The 22,571-nt window shown below is 43.2% G+C and overlaps 1 protein-coding gene across 1 annotated transcript in view; it reads right to left on the reverse strand.

Annotated features, from left to right (window-relative positions):
* Positions 1–22,571, reverse strand: part of CLPB (ClpB family mitochondrial disaggregase) — a 1,391,731-nt gene that overhangs the window by 1,326,592 nt on the left and 42,568 nt on the right. The window lies entirely within an intron of this gene.

Genomic DNA, 22,571 nt, shown 5'->3' on the forward strand with positions numbered 1-22,571 from the left:
TATTCACTGGATGATGTCATCAGTGATGTCATCTGAGATGTCATCAGTGATGTCACTGACCTTGTCATGAATGATGTAATATGTGACATCATCAGCAGTGGATTGCGGGTGCGCGAAATATAGTTAGTACAACTAACTATATAGGAGCAATTTCAATGGTTTTGTATGAGTGAAATGTCCAGCTAACTATAACACCCCTAAAACGTATAGTTTTTTTGAGTGAATTTTAAAGGTTTTTTAAATGCTAATTCCTAACTATATAAGGCCTGAAACCTATGGTTTTTTCAGTGAATATATATATATATATATATATATATATATATATATATATATATATATATATATATATATATATATATAAAAGTCGCCTTGATACCCCCCACTGTGTCCTCTGGTCGTCTCTACAGGAGTGATCTTTGTTCGCATATTTTCACGCGCCTGCCAATTGCGTGTGCAAGAGTACCCGTCTCGCAAATGGCCTGGGATACTATTGACAACGTGGTGACAATGTTCAAGGTATTGAAAATCACAGGCCTGCCTCGCTAAAGGAGCCCGGAAAGAAGCCGCTGCAACAGCAGTCCGTGACTGCACGGGGACGCCAGATGACTTCATTTTGCGCCACGGCCTGACCTGGTTCCTGGGTGTGTGGCTGAGGCGTCGGGGACCCGAGGCGACAATCAGCACTCTAATTTGGGTCTCACTCGGCTGCCAGCAAGCCCTTTCCTCCCCCCAAACTAAAGACACACAGCGCTTAACCAAGCATGAAATCGCTCCGCTACCGATATCGTCCAGAGAAAAGTAAGCTGGGAATTGGAGTTCTTCCTACGAAAACCGCAGCTGCAAACATTTAAACAAGCGGAGCCTGCTAGAAATCCCGCGAATGGGAGAGCCATGAACTATTTAAAGGAGGGACTACAGAGAAAACCCACTGTAACAGGCATCTGAAGAAGGCCGTTGTGCCGAAATGCATTATGCCCTACAGAACAGTAAAATAAAAGTCGCCTTGATACTCTCCGCTGTGTCCTCTGGTCATCTCTACTGAAGTGATCTTTTTATGTATGTATATATATATATATATATATATATATATATATATATATATATATATATATATATATATTTCCGCACTTGTACCCTTGCAGCGACGGACTTTCAATCCTCAGCCATCGACCAGAAAGAACACGGAAGACCCAGAGTGCAGGTGAGTTTTTTATTTCCCAGTACACCACGCCAGCATAACGTTTCGGCCTTCGCAGAGGCCTTGGTCACATGACGCACCTAGAGAGTTGCGTAAATTTAAAGTGCTTGTGCATTAACAACAGTACCATTTGATTGGTTACAAAATAATTAGTGGGAGTGTCCAACATAATTATTAAGCAGCAACTCGCAATTGCAAAAGGGGAAGACAGGTTAATTTATGAAAGTGCCTATTATTGCAATACATGTTTAAATACACGATTTATCCGATAATTATCAAAAATTGATAAGTGAGGAAATTCTGGGTATTCCTAAATACCTATCAAAAATTCATATATTTACAACATGTGCAATTCTACAACCGCGATATAGTCGGTGGAATGGATTTTTATGATAACTGCTTGAATGCCATATATCCAATAGTCCGTAATGCACAACCAGTAAATCCTCAACTTTTAAAAAAAATATAAACACAGCATTTCATATATATATAACTATATACAATCAAAATCTTGTGTACTACTACCCATGATTGCTAAATGCTATTCTCTAGTAGTAGATTAATCGGATAGACAAAGGCACGATCTAATATATACCTCACATTCTCCATATTGCCCGGTTTCCATTGCTGCTATTAACTTACAAAAGCTGTTGTTACAAGTGCAGTTTTCAAACAAGTGTGATTAAAAACAATTCTTGCTGATATTATCATATTATATACAGTTAAACACAACTACTGAGGATCTATAACAACTAGTTATATTGTGGTTGATTATATAACCTAGTACTTCTTTTCTTGTATAGTTATATTTAATCAACAGCAAACACCAGTGTTAATATGACAGTACGCATATATGCTAGCCAGCATCAGAGCCAGGTGGAGAGATGGTGTTGTTAAACCCTGAGATGTAGGTGACCCTATAGGCATGTGTAAAAATCCTCCGTGGAGTTGAGACCATTAGGACTTTTACTGTCCATCTCCAAGATGTATCTGGTCTCAAGAGCCCTTAAGATCCCATCTCGGTTGCCGCCTCTCCTGAGAGGACCTACAGAATCAATGGCATAATATCTAAGGAGCCCACTGTTGTTATTATGAAACTCCTTGAAATGCCTCGCAACAGGGTATGTGGCTTCATTTGTGTTGATGGCCCTAATGTGCTGGAGCACCCTTTTGTGGACCTGCAATTTGGTACTACCAATATATTGCAGCCACACGGGCACTCCAGCACATAAACCACATACTCTGACTTGCAAGTCAGCTGCTTGTTGATTTTACGAGGCACTGTAGAGAATGCTGTCAGGAACTCAGTCTTGTTGAGCCCCTGAGAACATGCTTTGCAGCTTGAACATTTCCTAAACCCTCGACTGGCTGCCAGCCAGTTTTTGGGTGGAATCACCTCAGGACTGGATTTGACTAGTGCATCCTGTAATGAAAATGCCTTCCTGTAGGTGATCGCGGGTCTATTAGGCATATGTTCTCCAATGACTGGATCCAATTTAATCAGATTCCAGTGTTGGTTGATAATCTTCCTCAGTGCCCCGTGCTGACTATTGTAGGTCCAAATGAGTCTAACTGGCTGTTCACTACTGGCTAATGTGGTTCTCTGAGCTTTCTTGTGGGTCAGTGCCTCATTGCGAGACAGGGCATTGGCTTTTCTGATGGCTGTATCAATCAAATTCTCACGGTAGCCCCTTGCCAGAAACCTTTGTTTACTAGCAGCTTGTGCTGTTCTACAATGGGAGTCCGTACTGCAGACCCGCCGAATTCTAAGCATTTCCCCGTAGGGAATGCTTCGAATTAAATGCGGGGGATGGTGACTATCAGCATGCAATATAGTATTGCCTGTAGTAGGCTTCCTATAAAGCTTGGTTTCTAGTCTGCCCTGACTGATCTCCAGAGTAACATCAAGAAAGTGTGCTTCCTCCTGACTGATATGAGATGTGAAGGACAGATTGAATGAGTTAGTGTTCAAAACATCAATGAAACTGACAGCCTCTTCATATGTTCCACGCCAAATCATTAAAATATCATAGATGTATCTGTACCATCGAATGATATGGCGAGTGCAGATGTCTCGATGAATACCATTGAGGACCTGTGTCTCCAAGTACCCCATATGGAGGCAGGCGTAACTGGGAGAGAAACAGGCCCCCATGGCAACCCCTCTGACCTGCTGATAATACCGATTCAGAAACATGAAGTAATTGTGATGTAAACAAAAACTAATCATAGAAAGCAACATCTTATTGTGCTCGGCTAGTTCTATTGGCCGCTTGCCCAAAAAAAACTCAACAGCCCATAACCCATCTGCATGCACTATGCTTGTGTATAAAGATGACACATCCAGGGTAATTAGCCAATAATCATTACTCCATTGTAGTTCATTCAATTTCCTCATCAGGTCACTAGAGTCTTGAATGTATGACGCAAGTGCTAATACATGCTCTTGGAGGAACAAGTCAATGTAAGTAGTGGCTTTCTCCAACAAACCCCCACACGCCAAAATGATAGGTCTACCTGGCGGCTTGATCGCATTTTTGTGTACCTTTGGAATCAAGTACAACACAGGGGTTATGGGATGATCATTTTTTAGACATTTCAACTCATCCATACTAATGAGTCCACTGGATCGCCATCACATCAGGAGAGAATGAAAGTCTATTTGCGCTTTCCTGAGTGCATTTACATCACAGTGTCTGTAGCAGTTCGGGTCATTTAGCTGGAGGTAAGCCTCCTCCAGATATAGTGCTCTGGGCCAGAGTACGATGTTGCCCCCCTTGTCAGGTTGCCTGACTATCATGTTTCCATCCGTTTTTATTTTTTTGACTAGTTTCTGATATTCATTGCTGCCATGATGTTTGCCATAGTTAGATTTCACAGTCTTCACATGTAAAGCCTTCACTTGTTTTACAACAGCATCCTGAAAAATGTCTATGTTGTCGTATGGGGTGACGGGAGTGAATGTCGATCGTGGCTTGAAATTGCTTAAGCCACCAGTTTGAGTGTTCAACTCCCTCTGAGTGTCCTGAGAATTTGGAGCCTCCGCTCGCAAAACTGCCAGATCCTGCATCAGAGGGATATCATTCACCACCAATCCCAGAGTAGCAGGTTCAGCCACCGACCTTTTGCCAATACTACGAGATTTGCTGTTGGCAAAGTGTTTTTTTGAGCTTCAATTTCCGTGTAAATTTAAAAAGATCTATTCTTGTATTCACGTAATTAAAACTGCTAGGGGGGCTGTACGATAATCCTTTAGATCAGATGCTTATTTTTAAGTCAGTGAAAGTTGTACTTGTCAAATTTATAACAGAAAAACCATTGTCCAGTGTTTGTGACAAATTGCTTACTTGTTTCGTGTTGGTTACTTCTTCTTGTTGGAATTCTACCGCTTGTAATTTCGTTTCTTGGGCTTTTCGTTTAGCGTGGCTTTTTCTCCGCTCCCGTCGTTTTTCGTTTGGGGTTTTGCTGGCACTGGAATTCTTGGGCGCAGAGTTTCATATATACTTACGTGACAGCATTATTGGGGTTTGAGGGTAGCTTGAAGGTTGGAGGCTGCTGGTGAGGAGCTGACTGTGTGTGGCTCTTGGTCGCTTTTTAAATTCGTTCACGCTGTTGTTTTTAAAAATACTTTGCTCATGCTTGCCTAATTTTTTAGATATATTCAAAGCCCATTGCACACATTGCACTTACCTGCGGTGGCTCAGAGGTACAAGGGTGACTCGCCTATTCTCCTCCGGCTTTTCCCGACTTGGGGGCCCGTCCATGCGAGCAGAACTGCCATCTTGGGAGTAGTGGAGTGGCGGTCCAACCTCCCATGACTCTCGGAGTGAAAAGCGGACGCTGGCGCAAGCGTGCAGCGTTTGAGGGCAGCTCGAAGGTTGGAGGCTGCTGGTGAGGAGCTGACTGTGTGGCTCTTGGTCGCTTTTTTTACTCGTTCATGCTGTTGTTTTTAAAAATACTTTGATCATGTTTGCCTAATTTTTTAGAAATATTAAAAGCACATTGCACACATTGCACTTACCTGCGGTGGCTCAGAGGTACAGGGGTGAATCGCCTATTCTCCTCCGGCTTTTCCCGACTTGGGGGCCCGTCCGTGCGAGCGGACCCGCCATCTTGGGAGTAGCGGTCCAGCCTCCCATGACTCTCGGAGTGAAAAGCGGACGCTGGCGCGAGCGCGCCAGTGGCGCGCCCTAGGCAAGCCCGTCTGCGCCAAGGACGCGCCCAGCACCAGTTATGCTGCCCCTTTTGGGACGGTTCCGGGCTCAGTTGTTGGAAGTGGTCCTAGGCGTTACTCCAGTAAAGAAATGAACCACATAGGAGAGCAGGGCAGTGATAAGGGGGCTCTTTGTTCTCCGACACCGCCCTTCCTCTGTCAGACTTTCTGATGAGTGGCACTCTCGCTTGCGACTTCTAAATGTGAGATCCTTACCTAAGCACAGTGTGGAGATACAGCTGTTGCTGGAGGCTCAGGAGCTTGATGCCTTGTTTATGACGGAAACTTGGACCTGCCCTGAGTGTGAGGTCGACTTTGGGAAGGCCTGTCCACAAGGGTATAAAATCCGCCATAAGCCTAGACCGAATGGTAGGGGAGGTGGGGTGGGTGTGATTTTTAAGAACACGTTGAATTTGACTGTCATCGATATTGATGCATTTGATGGGTGTGAATTATTCGGGTTTTCTATTAAGAATGCACAGCGGCATCTTTTAACTGGTATTATTTGCTATAGACCCCCTGGGATTTTCACCTTACTCCAGCAGAAGTTGTTACTGGAATTGTTCACCAATATGGCTGCTACTCATAGTCACCTGGTGATTCTCTGAGATTTTAATCTGTGGTTGAATGGTTCCCTTGATGTAGGCTTTTTTAATGTGCTCCATTCGTGTGAGAGTCTTGGCCTCTTCCAGCGGGTTTCTCTGGCCACCCATATAGGTAGACACCTGTTGGATTTAATCTTTTCTGATACCAATCTTCTCACGGTGGGGCATATTTTACCCATGGTCTGGACTTATCATTTTCTGATAAACAAAATTGTGAATTCGGGCACGTGTAATGTCAGTACATCTAGTCAAGTGAGGGAGTATGTTAGTAGGGACTGGAAGACTCTTGTTCGGAAAAGAGGCGTGTCACCCTTGTTTAAGGTCGAGGAGTGCTTCTCCCCTGCTATGCAGATAGAGGAGAATTATGCTTCTCTCGGCTCGAAGATTATTTCGGTCCTAGACGCATCCGCTCCTTTAAAACAGCATAGGAGCAGCAGGAGACCTTCGGCCCCCTGGTTCACGGATAGCCTTAAGAGCCTGAAATTAGAATGTAAACAAGCGGAGAGGAGATGGAGACATACATATCTGGATAAGGATAGGCTTATTTGGAAAGCTAGGTTGATAGATTACAAAAAGGAAAACCATAGGGTCAAGGCAGCACACTTATCTAAGGTGATTCTTGACGCCCCGAATAGCTCTCAAAGCATTTTTTAATATTTTGAATAGTCTTATTAGTCCGGACTGCTCAAAGATTGAGTTTCCCCCCCTCCCAGGAACTTTGTGAGAACCTGGCTAGGTTCTTTCAGGATAAAATTAAAACGATTATTGATGATTTGGGGGGGGGGCAGCAACAGATCAGAGCCGATCCCTCAGTGGTGGGTGGCTGTGGCGATCCTCTGGAGCAGGTTGTGGTGGATCTTGGGGCCGTCTCTGAACAGGGGGGAGAGAAGTCCCTCTCGGAGTTCGCGTTGCTGACTGCAGAGGAGTTCAGTAGAATGGCCCTTGGTATCATGTCCGGGTCTCTGCTTGACCTGATTCCATGAAAAATTTGGAAAGAGTTTGAGGCAGAGCTTTTTCCTACGCTCTGGTTGGTTTGCAACCAGTCTCTTTCCACAGGAGTGGTTCCACCTCAGTGGAAACAAGCGGTGGTGACCCCACTGTTGAAAAAGCCCTCTCTCGATCCTGAGTCCTTGAAGAATTTTAGGCCTATTTCGCTTCTGCCCTATCCAGCTAAAAATGTGGAGCGTGTGATGGCGGGCACTCTCTCCAGGTACCTAGAACAGCATAAACTGAAGGAAGTCCAGTTTGGCTTCCGGCCAGCCCATGGAACCGAGACGGCCTTGGTGACCGTGCTGGATGAGCTTCATTGGCGGACAGACAGGGGTCAGGCAGGTGTTTTGATCCTGCTTGACTTGTCTGCCGCCTTCGACACGGTGAACCATGGGACCCTGCTGGGTAGGCTGAGAGAGGTGGGGGTTACAGGTAGTGCCCTTAGGTGGTTTCAGTGCTTCCTTCAGGGCAGGCAACAAGCCGTGTCCCTCCCTCCTTACCAATCCGCCTTTTCCACCACCTCGCACTGCGTTCCTCAAGGCTCGGCAATTAGTCCGATTTTATTTAACATCTACATGAAGCCCCTGATTGCGGACATCAAAGAATATAACATTGAGATCGTTAATTATGCTGATGACACGCAGCTGATTTTCTCTTTGGAGAGAGATCATTCTACTTCTCTGGAAGCATTTCACAACTGCCTGCGAGATACGGCGGGCTGGTTGAAGGCTAATTCCCTGCAACTTAATGCAGGTAGAACGGAGGTCCTATACTGCCCAAGGGCCAGGGTTCAATCTGTCCTACCTTGCAACTTCTGGCCTTCCTACTTCTTTCCATCGGTTCAGCCAGTGACGGCGGCTCAGAACCTGGGCGTCATGTTTAACAGCAATCTCACCTCGGAGGCTCATGTTTCGAAGATAGTGGCTGGTTGCCTGGCCATTATTAGATTGCTCAGGAAAATCCTTCCTCTGCTGCCTTCCTCAGCTCGGGCTGAGGTGGTGCCCTGCACCGTGCTCAGTAGGCTAGACTACTGCAACTCTCTGCGGCTGGAGTCCCCGAATTATCTTATGGACAGACTTCAAAGAATCCAGTCTGAAACGGCCAAGTTAGCTCTGGGGTGGCCTACAAGGTCTTCCTCCTCTAGGGCTTTGGCCCAGTTGCACTGGCTCCCGTTGAGACAGAGAGTCCAGTTTAAGTGTCTCGGTCTGGTGTTTAAAGCCCTCCATGGGTCGGGTCCTGTTCTTTTGCAAAGGAAGTTTGCGTGGCATGTGTTGGTCCGTAACCTTCTTTCCTCCTCGGCTAGACTGGTGAGGATACCAAGGTTTAAGAAAACCAAAGCAGGAGGCAGATCATTTGGTGTGGCGGCAGCGAAACTGTGGAATGCTCTTCCGGTCGAGCTCAGACAAATCACTGACCTCCTACTGTTTAGGAGGAGTTTAAAAACCTGGCTATTCCCGAAGTCCTAGATTGTCACCAGTCTTGATCCCCACTCTGTTATGAGCCTCCCAGCGCCAGGATGCCTGCTAGGTGACAGTGCGCTTTAGAAGTGAAATAAATAAATAAATAAATAAATTATGGTAATCAATATTTTGGCTGCGATATTCTTATCATACAACTCACATGCCCTGGTGAAACTTGTTTAGAGATGTGCGAGATTCAGCCCTCTATGACAGGGGTTCTTTGGAGGGCATCTCTTCATGGATCCTACATTTGAAACAACTGAGGCAATATATTCCAACAAGTGAAAAAAATAGAACACCTCTGTACGTCTATCATAGTCTCAAGGTTAGTTAAAGGAAAAGAGATGGACGCTGGATGAACAATGCCAGCTGCAGTCACGTCTTACGTAAGAATACTAGTTGCAGGTGTGCAAAGGCAGTTGTAAGCAGCTGCAGACAAACTACAACATACAAAGCAGGGTGATGCATTGAGAGTCTAAGGCTAGGTCGCTTTGCTGATTCAGGCGATTTTCTGTGGTCATTATCCAACAGTCCCTATTGCTTTTAAGTGACTAGGAAAGGTGTCAACATAGCTTCTGTAGTCTTCATTGCTGGCAAATCCGAAATCGGTATTTAATGGTATGGCTGCTGCTTCAGAATTAAAAAGATGCTCCTTGAATTGATTGGCTTTTTACTGATGGTCTACCTAACTACAGTCAGGTTGTAAGTCGTTTAACAGGTGGTAATGTAACTGAAAGAGTTGTATGGGCAGGGGTGACAGTTTCTCAAATGTCATGGATGACTGGATCCATTCCAAATTTGATATCAGCAGAATTGGTTCATTGTAAGATATCCACAATGTTAAAGACGTAAGTGACGTAATTTAATGGCCGTAATTTCTTTAACAGTTTTTTATTTCTCCCCAAAACTATTTCTTGAAATAGTTTCAGACATACAGAGAATAAAAATAACAAAACAAATACCAAGAAGTAAAATACAATAATTGGAAGTACAAGATAAGTTTGCATCCTCCTGGTTCACCTACTCTCAACCGCAACCACTCCCACAGAAGAACAGGAAGCAACTACAGTAAGCAAATAGGGCATATAATGGGTGACTAACAATCAGGTTCAGTTGAATTTTTGAATACTCAACAATCCTTCTGAGATGTCACCAACTCGGGCACCCAAATTAATTCACAGTCATATGGGTAACTGAGCTATTTCAGTTCCATAAATCCTTCTCTTAACATAAGAAATAGGGGTTGCCCTTTCTTCTCCAAATTCTCATATGAATCTTACTCCACATAAGATAACAGCTCCATCACCATCATTCCATAGCCTCATAGATTATACTACAATGAGGGAGGATATTTCTCGTCTTAAGGCTTGGTAGCCAACAAACATATGTGGTAATAGTATTCTATCAAGTCTAGCTGTGCCTTCTGAAGGATCCATAAAACTATCACCAGGTTGTGAATGATCGGATAACGCTTGACACTTTTCACCTAGACCACAACCTTGGTCGAAAAGTGTTTCCAGACTAAACAAGACCACTAGCATTGCCTTCCTAGCCATAGTTGCACCAGCATGAGCGATTCCTGCTTGGTCATTTTCAGTTTTCATGCATCAGTTGGACATTTTTTTAAATAGAGGTTCTTGATGTTGGGCACATTCTAAGGCTTTGGGAAGCCCTCGCATAAATGTAACCATTTGTTCTTGGTATCCTTGCTACCAAGAGCTCCATCCCCTATCTTCATTTAGAGCCACTTTATCACTGGTTGTGACCTAGTCAGCATCTTATAAAGATCAAATATCCCACCATCATTGCTGTCACTGGCATGTCCATATGCTCCCACATTTTTTCAAAATTCTACTTTGTCAATTCAAATATTAATCTTCATTGGGGAACCATGTACATTTCTTGAAATTTGGCAAGCCCAATGCACATCATCTGTAGTCTCGCCATCAACGTACAGCAAGAGAGTCGCTGCAGGGAACGGCAGGTGTGCTAGCGTGCAAAAAACAACATATTTGGCAAGTTGCTGCCCACACAAGCATGGAAACATTTGTCGCCCTTGGATCTCTCACGTTAGTTCAAGCGTATGACGAACATGTGAGACAATGTAAATAAGACCAGTACTTACTGGTGCAATGTCTGCTGTGCTGACGTGTGGCACAAGGAAATGCCTGTGTTACCTGTGCTAAATGCGGTTAATGTTTTAATTTTATTTTTAGAAAACCCAATAACATACACATACAAAACATACAATACAAACAAGCCTAGATGTCTTCCACACAAAGTGACTACACAACTGCCTTATATCACCCCCTAACTTGCGGAGCAAAGCCACTGAAAAACCTGAAGGAGGTATAAGAGTCTTGGATTGGAAAAACATTCCTTTTTAAAACAGCTCCTCGTTGAGCAATGATATAAATTAAGATCGTAATCAGTGCATGCCACACTTCAACAAATGAAATTCACCTTCCCTAACTCCTGGATGAAAGGAGTGACCCGAATATATATCCAAGTGTGTTACCTTTATGTTTTGCACATCAAAACAGAGAATCTTGCTAATGCGGACCCAGTTGCAACTCTCCGAACTGTACTGGTAAAGGCTTGTCCAAAGACATCAGGTGGTTTATCTGTGGGGCACGGTGTCTTCCAGGGAGCCTACCAACTGAGATGACCGTTAGCAAGCCAGTGGTTTTCTGGCATAGCGGAACAACATCGTAGCTGTGAGTTGCTAGGATAGAGCTGGTGATAGACTACATATTTGGCTGATGGGAGGTGTCAATGATTCTTGGTACACATGCTGTGGCTTGTAGGGTAGCTAGTGTCTGACAGTGCTCCACTAAAAAACATATTTCTTGAGACATTTTGCGCCAGGTGCAGACTTCCTTCAGTACCCAAGAATCCTTAGGTTTTTATCTTATGATACATAGGATTTTTAAATGGCGGTTGTGAATATCTTGGAGAAAAGACTAAAGTAGTTATTTAGAGTTTGACGGATGCTGGGCACCTGTTAAAAATGGACAGATCTCCAATCTGCATTCGTTGGGAGTGTATAATAACATATACACTCTAAACAGTGAACAGGAGATCACAAAATAATTGGGGAAAAAGTAAGAAAACATTACCTTCGTGGCTATTAAGATATATTGTGGGATACTGAGAGTTTGGCAGATGTGCAAAACCTGACAAAATTGGCAGATTTCCTGTTCATCCTACTTCAAATATATACCGATGTATGGGTCAGGTGTACTAAACACTGGTCGCAAAATACTTTTTGCAATTTGCGACCATTATCATATTTTACAAACAGCTCAATAGGTCAGCTTGTAAAATACAAGATCACGGTGGGTCGCAATTTGACCTATCTGATGAATATTAATGAGGTAGGCTGGAAATTGCAACTCACTACGATTTGCTGCCATCACAGGGATGGTAGCCTACTGGCTTCAGTAGATCACCATGTCTGTGATTGCTTTTAAACGAAGCAATAGTTTTTCATGCGGACAGTTTTCTTTAAAGTAAACGGGGTCTGTTTAAAAAAAAGTTCAACATACATTTTTTAAGACTAGGCAGTGGTCCATGGCACTACTATCTACTCTTTAAAAGTGTTTTCCTCAACGTTCACTAAAGGGAAGGGTTCCCTTTGGGACCCCTTCCTGTCAGCGAATGAGTTACCACTACTTTTGGGTAGTTGGTAAAATAATATTGTTTTACAACCGGATTTCAGTCACAATATAAATCACATTCTGAATTGCTATTTGGAAAGACCAGCTGTATGAGGCCATTCCATATATATTGATTCACCACGTAGGCTCCAACCCAAATTGCGATTCGGTAATGTGTTCCTGAATCACAGTGTGTGTTTGGTACCCACCAAAATGCAATTCTGCGGTTGCAAACGGCGAATCAGACTTTTTACGATTGCAAAACACCCTTAGTATGTCTCACCCCAAATACTCTAAATGGGCAGTTGGAACGCCTGCCAAAAATTGGCAGATGTCCCGCACGCCCGCACTTTGGCTTTGAAATCCCGGATCATGAAAAATGAGGATCTGGATATATTTCCTAGGAGAGATCACACTTCTAGTACGTGATGTTTTGTATTGAGCACCAGTGATGTGTGATCAAGAAGGCTGTGTCCTGGGAGCGGGCAATGCACATGCCAGGACCCACAAAAGGTGTGCTCACAAACATTTGCAATGTTCTACCCACATTTACTGCACTCATTCATACTAAGCAAAGCCACTGGGGATTTGGAAAGGGGAGAGGCTAAAGCTTCGATACTGTCCTCTGGACGGGGTGGAGGGATAACACCGGAAAGAGAGAATGATGGATTCTGATCCAGTGAGATTCTAAGATGTGGCAAAAGGGGCTGTTGGACAACCCTCAGACAGATAAAAGAACTTTTGATGTCAGAATGCAATAAGTAGATGGAGAGAGGTTGTGCAATAAGCATCTTGAAACAATCAGAAAAGCAAGAATATCACTAACTTAAAGAGAAATCTTAAACCTGGATGTTTTAAGTAACCCATCAAAATGCGCAAGTGCTTGGGTGGGATGCATTCTGTTTTTAGGCGCTACACAAGTACCATTAGACTACTGGTTATGAAGATCTGCCGAACAGAGGGTCCTTTGGTTCTGAAATGCACAATTGTGTGTACAGTTTGTATTTCCTCTCGCACTGCACTTTTGGGTAAAAAGTGCGCAGCCCCGGCTGTGGTGTGTCCGGCTCATATAGCAGCAACAAAAGCATACTTCTGGGGAGTAATACAAGATGACACCTCGCATGCAACCAGGCCCGGCTCCTCACACTTTCTCCCATCACTTGCACCGGAGCCCTAATGTGCGGGACAGGTCGGAGTGCTGCACGAGGGCTCCCTTCGACAGATGTGCGGGGTATTCACCCGCCTCGCCTCCAGTTCTGGGTGAGTGACTCGGTCGCTTCGAGCCGGAGCCCGGGGCCATGTTTGAGTTTCTGCTCAGCTGCAGACAGCGCGCCCAAAAACATCGAGATGGAAGAGGAAACTTGAACTTTCAACAAAACAATGGCTTCTGTTCCCGGACGGGCTGTTCAACATTTCTCCATTCTGGGCCAATATGTTACTGTTTAACTGCTGGGCATCTAACACTCTGAGAAAGCCCCCTCCCTGGGGACAGCTCAGGGGTTCAGCACTCATTGCAACCCCGAGCTCAAGTCTCGTTTAAACAGCTAATCGTCTGTGGTCAGAAAGGATTACGGGGCCCGCTGCGACCGCACCTCATTATACACCAGGCTCGGACTTAAGAACCCAATGGTAACAACTTTACCCTGGCAATGCAAACAGGCAAGCAATGCACAACAATGCAAACGAAGCGCAGACACATGCTACAGATAGAAGAAGGCTTTACCCACAAAATGCCAACATCGTGTCTGCCAATTAATGCCACACAATACTGATTACCCTAAGCCTCACAATGCCAACAGAGGGGTCCTCCTTCACATGTACCAGGAAGCACTTAACACAAATAATCACACATTACAACAAAGCAGAACTCACCCATGTGCTCATCCACACTGTGCCAAAGGCGGGATCAACAAGTAAACAATGTAATGCACTGTAGGACACATTGGGCCACAAAAAAAAAAACACCAACCAGCAAACAATGTACAGTAGAGCACACAAAAAAGCACTTTTAGCAAAACTGCATCCACCCACACAATGACTAATGGATAGACTGCATCCATCCGCAGACTTATAGGAAGACCACATCCATCCACACAATGACTTATAGGAAGACCGCATCCACCAACACAGTGACTTATAGGAAGACCGCATCCACCAACACAGACTTGTAAGAAGACCACACACACCCACACCGTGACTTACAGAAAGACCATATCCACCCACACAGACTTGTAAGAAGACCACACCCACCCACACAGTGACTTACAGGAAGACTTATAGGAGAACAACATCCATCCACACAATGACTTATAGGAAGACCGCATCCAGTAACACAGTGACTTATAGGAAAACCGCATCCACCAACACAGTGACTTATAGGAAGTCTGCATCAGCCAACGCAATGACTTATACAAAGACTGCATCGGCTCACACAATGACTAACAGGAAGACCATATCCACCCACACAGGGACTTCTAGTCAGATCATATCCACCCACACAATGACTTATATGGAGACCGATTCTACTCTCACAATGACTTATAGAGAGACTGCATCAACTCACACAGTGACTTCTAGTAAGGCCACACAAACCCACACAACAACGAATACGAAGACTGCGTTGTCTGACACAGTGACTCATAGGAAGGGCGCATTGACTCACACAATGACTTACAGAAAAACCCCATCATTTCACACAATGACTCATACGAAGACCACACACACACACACACACACAAAATATGAAGACAGCATTCACCCTCACAGTGACTGATAAGATTACATTCACTCACGCAGTGTCTTATAGGAAGACAGACTCACACAATGACTTGGACGAAGACTGTATCCAGTCAAACAAGGACTTTTATAAACAACGGATCCAGTTTGGCTCACTGGTTAGAGGAGGCAGACCTGGAAGCAGAGGTCAGCCCGGGACCAGGGTTCAATTCCCCGCTCGGCGGGGTCTTGCGTCCTAAAATGTCCATGGACTCGACAATTCTCACTCCGGTGCCTACTCGATTCATGGGTTCACACTCTGCGACTCTGGGCAATAGCTTGCTTAATCTCCACAACGGCCCCTCGCGGCGGGATGCCTGGCTTTCACCTTGCGGATACCCGCCCGGATTTATCTCACAGGGGAATACCAGGACGGGTTCCCTAAGCAAGCGCTTAGAAACCGCTCGGTGATTTGCGCTATATAAATTCCTGTACATTTACATCAACACAATGACTTATAGGAAGATGGCATACATCTAAACAATGACTATTGGGACGACCGCATCCACTCTCACAATCTATTTGAAGCTCACAGCAATTAGCATGAATATTTACAGGAAGGCTTCCTCCACCCACAAATACACACTGACTTGTTAGAAGGCATCATCCAGCCACACTATGGCTTCTATGAAGACTGCATCCACTCACACAATGATTTTGAAAGCTTGCATCTAGCCACACAACGGCTTATTGAAAAGCAGCACCAACCCATACAATGACTTACAGGAAGGCCTCATCCAGCCCACAATAATTTATTGAAGGCTGCAACCAGCCATTCTATGACTTACAAGAGGACCACATTGTGCACACTATTTATTCGAAGTCTGCATCTAGCCACACAATAACTTACTGGAATGCCTCATGATACATAGAAAGGCTGGCATCCACTTACACATTGATGTCCAGGAAGGCTGCATCCACTCATACATGAATTATAAGAAAATCCCACCCAGCAACATTTCGATATATTGGAAGGCCTCATCCAACAACATAATCACTTACAGGAAGGTCGCATCTGTCCACACAATAATTTATTAGAAGGTTGCGTCCAAACACACAACTTATGTAAAGGCCGCATTCACACACACAATAAATTATAGGAAGGCCTCATGAAACCACACTAGCACCTATTGGAAAACCTCTTTCACTCAACCAATTCCTTATAGGAAGGGTGCATCCACCCATACAATGATATGTTTGAAGGCTGCATCCAGCCACACAACTTAGTTAAAGGCTGCATTCATACACACAGTGACTAATAGCAAGACTTAATTCACCACACTATGACTTCTAAGAAGACCAATCCCCCACCCACTGACTAATAGCAAGGCCTCACCCATCCACACACTGACTTCTATAGGGGCCAAATCCAGCCACACCATGACTTTTAGGAAGGTCACATAAACCCCCACAATGACTTACTGGAAGGCCTCATCTAACCACACAATCGCTTACAGTAAGGCCGTATCCATTCACACTATGACTTACAGGAGCCCTGGGCACCAGTGACTAGGTTTCTCTTTCACTACACAACAAGAAGGCACTGTAGAAGTTGGTCTCTCATAATAAATGGATGCAGGCCAAGGCAGTTGACGTTAGTAGAGTTTATTCAGGTAAGAAGAAGAGTTGAGACCCCATCCAGCAGCTAGTCAGGCGTAATTGCTCCATCATTTCAAAAAGTGCTAGGCAACCGTCACTATATTCCAGAACTGGGAATCTGTGGCTTACAAAGAAGGTGCAGAACTCCACATCACCTCCCCCTTCACCAACAGAAGAGCAATAAAGATAAATAAGCCAAAAAGATAAAGACAGTCAACGAATAAACAACTCTTAACCCTAATGATTCCACCACTCTAGAACTCTTCACTCCATCATTCTACTTTGTGACTTCCACCTTAATAACACCATCAACAGCAGGAGACCTTCTCCAAACTACTCATTACTGAACATAACTAAACACCTATACACAAAAGGGCAAAGCACTGGACTCTTATGCTTATAGCTGACAAACTATCGTCCCAGCCAATCATTGATCACTCTCCCACTGACCATGACTGAATATACACTGTGGTGAATATCCCTTTTCACTATATTCCATTTGCTATATGAATGAGAAAACACGACCCATGTTTCATCTACCTGCTGTCCTACATCAAATTAACAATGATCTTACACCACTGCAGCACAACACATAGGTTTGATATTTTGAACAAAACAACTGAGCAGGCTTTAGATGCACACTATCCCCTGCATACATTCTCTCCAATAACTTCACATCCACTATTCTGGGTCACACTTGACAACCGATACAAAAAACAAGTTTGGGGCACTCCGCAAATGTTTTAAACATAAGACCTTTACCCCAACACAAAGAGGCGTGCGGAAACATACTCTTAACTCTTGACAATGTCAAAGCTGCATACTTTCAAAACATCAACCCATAACTACGTCCACATCCAAGACACTCACGTATGATCAGCAATCCCCCTACCATGTGAAGAATCAATCCTCCTTTTCTTCTCCAAAACACTGGAGTGTTAGTCATCGACTGACACACTATATCTCCTGTACAACTACCTTCTCAACCTCTTCTAATAACCTCTTCCATAGCCTTCATTCAATGGAACTTGCACTCTCTCATGTTGTAAATTTGATCTCCTCTGCTCCCCACAAATAACATCGTCCATCCTCATTTTTCTCGTCCTACCTGCAGCTTTTGACATTCTTATTCACCCTACACTACTTTACTCCCTCTGAACAACTACACAATTCCTCAGTTGTTTTACTTTTACCTATTTAACCACTCATTTTCATTGGAGTGGAACTCCAATAGATCCCCACCAACACCTTGTCCTGTGACCCAGACCCCCTTCCCCCTCCCGCCACAAAGGATCAGTTTTTGGGGCTTCCTCTAAACCACCTCACTTTGTGACATCATCTCCTCTTTTGGTTTCTAATAGCATCTTCAATGAGGATGACACAAAAATCTTCACTTTTCTCTTTAACTTCATTCATATCACCAATCATGCGTTTCTGGCTGTCTCACTGCAATTTGATATTGGATGCCTATCCAGTCTCATATGCTCAGCTCCTCCAAGACGTAATTCAGACGAAACTCTCCCTCTTCCTGTACTCCTATCAGACCTCCAACCTCTAGACACCTCCCTGTCAACAACTTGACGTGTGCCTCCTCGGATAGAAATCCATATGTTCAACCATTTAATGAGAAGCTGAAGGAATTAATTGCCACATCAGCATGATATTAGGTCATGAACAAATATAAAATACAACCCTGCCTATCATTCCACAACACTAAGGTACTATTTTTTTCCCTAGTACTTCGAAATAAAACTAAGCTATTGCAACAGTCTGCTACCAGTATTACTTTATCCCATTATAGAAGGAGCTTAACTTCACAGCCAGGAACGTATTTAACTTGGTCAGGCACACACCCATCTTACCTTTCATCTTAAAGTTGGGGGGCTTCTACAAGCTGCTGACTACTGTAGTCAAACTGGTTCATGGTATTTCTCCACACTACTTCACTGAGATCATGACATGCTACACTCCCTACAGAAATCTGTATTTCTGATTACTAATCACACCTAAACTCCCACATGCAACCTCTAGATTCTGGTCTCTTGATATCCAAGGCCCTGGAATGCTTCCAGACATTCATGTCTTTCATACACTTAAAGATTTCACAACAAGTGTAAAGAGCAATAATACAGATAGGAAAGATACGTAAAGCTGCACATCACATCCAAAAGGAAACACATCCACTGTGGGATGTAGATTGTAACCTGTCTTTCTGTACAAAAGCTTCAATCAACTTCTCCGTTATATGCTCCTTATCCTAACTACAGTTCATATGTGGTCGTGTGTACGACATGTCTGTTCAAAATGTCAATGTGCTCACACCATATCGATAAATACATAAATATAACTTCAAAGTGAAGCTCTTGAAATCTGCGAAGTATTTCAGGGTTTAATATAATACCTCCAAAACCCTGGATAAAGTTACACTGCAAGGTCTCTTGACCCCCGCTCTGTTTTTTCACAGAATAACATGGGCCATAGGGCCCAAGGCTAAATGGTTTTCTAGCCGGGAGGGGCTTTATTAATATTGTACATCTGATCCCCAGATCAGAAGGTGTAGGAACCTCTTCTTTTCACTGTTTTTAAGTGTACATCTTTCATTCCTGTGCAACATATTATTTTTATGTTTTATTGAACTTCTTCTCTTTAAAATTTTTTTGTTAATGATTTAACAAAAGAAACAATACAGGTCGTCCTGATGTCATTACATATTACACATGTTACCTTTAGTCTCATGTCTAGTTCTCCTTGTGGTTCCACCATAGGAAGCATTATCTTTATATTAATTCTGTACTAGTTTTCTCTTTCATCGCCAGTTGAACAGTTGGATAGATACAGAGTCCACCTCGATAGATGTGGACACTGGTTTATCTGCTAGCAATAATGTGTCCAATTCTTTAGCCCATAGTGACAGAGTGGGTCCCCTCGCCCTTCCCCAATGCATTGCTGTACATTTTTTGGCCAGCGTATACCTCAAGGTAACCCATTGTTGTTGTTCTGCGGTGAGATCTCTGGCTTCCCATACATTAAGGAGCCCCAGTCCGGGTGTTAATTGAATATTCCTGCCCATTGTCATGCATTTGTTGTGTGGGTTTTCCCCAGAATGGAGCTATACTCGGGCAGTCCCACACTGTATGGTAGAATGTGGCCTTACCCCCACAGCGTCAGAGGCAAAGTGTATCGTCTCTGCAATCAATCCTGGGTAATGTGTCCCCAGTTATGAGTTCTTGTCTTTTAAAATTAAGAATCTGATAGGATCATGACCTTATTATATTTGACTAATTGATGAACTGCAATCTGGGTATCTAGCTTACATCACCTCCTTTAGTAAGCCATGGGTGCTCAATCTCACTATTTTTGAGAGCTAAGTGCTAAAGAGGAGTAAAGGTACAGTGCATTAGTATGGTTACCCCACTACACAAGTGGTAAACAATATCAGTTGTTACACTGAGGACCCAGTAACCTACTGCCTTGATGTCCCTGAGAAAATATCATATAGTCATGTAGAGCCATGGCACTATTGTGGCAAACAAATCTTCACCACTGATAAATGGGGACTAGAGCACATATTCCTTGATAAAATATTTAGAGGGTGGCACGGTGAACAGACACACTCACAAGGAACAGGGTAGCATTGCCAATGTCTATGTCTGTGCTAACTAAAACCAACATCACTTTCCCTTGCATATCAGGGCATGGATTTGAATGTTTTCCAACAAGAAAAAACCTAGATCTACACATGATGAATTTTTAGCACTAAATTGAAACCGTGGCTGAGATTATGTTTACATTTGAAGCACATGGGTATAAAGAATTTAGATGCAAGTGTTACAGATATGTTTTGCTGCTGGTGTAAAACAGCACTGAGCTAGAAGATCTGCAGATATCCAGAAAAGAAGACCAGAGGGAGCGATGAAAATCATGAGATCCGAGAACAGCAATGAAGTAGGAAGAACAATATCAGCACATACGATTGATCTGTTCTGCACCAGTTAAATTGCGTTAACAATCCAATTGAAGGCTTTGCCTATTGAAAGTGTCTCTTTTTCAGAGGTGGAGTGGCCATATCACAGATTGGCAAAAATCAGGGTAAAGTCTGCGAAGAACTCAGGTGGAAAAAAATAGAATTTTCTAAATACGTATTTACCTGTAAATGTTTGATAATCAGGTAGAGGAGGCTTCCACCTTTACAAACTCAGCCAAAACCTTGTTAAGCCACAATCCGCTCTTCAGCAGATCTGTGGCAAGAACGACAGCACATGACTTTGATTTGTCTCTCATGGCTATGTTAAAAGCACTTCTGATCGTACAGTTCAGGAAGTGTTGACTAATCTCTACCTTTCTCATGATTACACTCCTCTTTAATATATTTCTGTGATTGTTAATATTGCCTCATGAATTAGAATTTAATGTGATGGTACTGGATGTCTATTCCCTGCTGGTATATATTTTCATTTAATAAAGTCACTGGACATTATTAGATTGTCTTGGGTCCAAGAAATCCTGAGATTTGTGAGTAATAGGATACCTGCAAAGCAACAGCATATGCCAAACGAGTTTCAGGGAATATCTGAATGGTAATCTTGATCAATATTCAATGGTAACTGGTTTTCTTGATACAGTGCTTAATTTGTTAAATACATAAGTGCCAGGGCTCTCGTCAGGAGGCCACTGCAGCTTGCACAACACATTGCCACTGACATACTGTCAATGATAGTAAAAACACAACTATTAACCATCACACTCCTACAAGTGTGACAGTTCGTTCTATTTCAGGTCACCCAAAGCTATAAGAATGGTTTGGGCAGCAGAAAATTCAATTTTTTTATGTATATTGAATTAATAATTAACTGTTGTTGTAGTCATCTCTAAATTAGCCAGACAGCGCCACCTTGGGCCAGACTGTCACAAGCACTGGAGTTCGCAATTAAGTACCAGTGCAGAGTACCAGAAATCATTGGCTCAAATTAAGCCCTGGCTTGGTATTTTGGCTTGTATGCAGTCTTTCATATAACTGACCACAAAGGTGGCTTGGCTATATTTCTGGATTGCAGGGTACCGTCTACATGATCATACAGAAAATGACATGAACCGTATCATCAGTTTTCAAATAAACCAGGATGGGCTCTATTGTATTTCAGGAAGGAGTTTTGATATGTCTCCGACAGGGGTCTGGATGCTATAAGATATAAATACCTAGGATGCACTCCAGTATCCCTTCAATGTAATGTGCCCCTTGTACAGTTAAAAGTTGTAAAAATTCTAGATAGGATATAATGTCCTTACATCCTGTTTAACGTCAACACGTTTCAGCTATCAATTTGTTGGCCACTCAGTGTCCTGGGCTTTCCTCAGGGCGAATGATAATACCCCTCTGTCGGTTCGTCACTTTGTCCTAATTTCCTAATCCTGCCAGTCAATGCTTTCTAAGGCAAACAACATTAATCAAAACAAGTTAGCACATGCTTACTTGCCTGCAGCGGGAGCATATATATTAATGCCCGTTTTTCAAAAAGAAGACAGATCAATAAATGGCTGGTGCGTTTGCACACATAACATTAAACACGGGACATAAGCTTTTTTATAATAAGTGGCTGCTACACAAAAACACTACATATCGGCATGCAATCTGAGATGGATTGGTAGAGGCTCTCTTTGTGAGCGTGTCTAGTGAATGCCTACTATTTCAAAGTTCTTAGTGCATCAGAAGTTTCTTCTACAAATTGAAAGTAACTAATTTAAAGAAAAGGAATAATGGTGACCAAATTAATAAAGTAACCAGGCCTGCAGAAAAAGGATGAAGGAAAATCCTTTGACATCGCGTTGTCCTTGTCAAATGGTAATGTAGGTAAAAAACAAACTCTAAAGCTCGTTTATAATTACTCAAGGGCACAAAAAGCCATCTTCCATGTTAGGAAACTTTTTAAAGTATAGTAATCAATAGTTTCACAAATGTTCCCTCCACATGAATCTCAGAGATAGAAAATGTATTGAAATGAGGAATCAACTGCCTGTTAGTTAGAAACAACTTTGTATTGTTTTATCTCCTTTAGACTGAAGCTTACAAAGTAG

The sequence above is a fragment of the Lissotriton vulgaris genome, chromosome 8 (assembly GCF_964263255.1).
Source record: "Lissotriton vulgaris chromosome 8, aLisVul1.2, whole genome shotgun sequence".
Lineage (NCBI taxonomy): Eukaryota > Metazoa > Chordata > Amphibia > Caudata > Salamandridae > Lissotriton > Lissotriton vulgaris.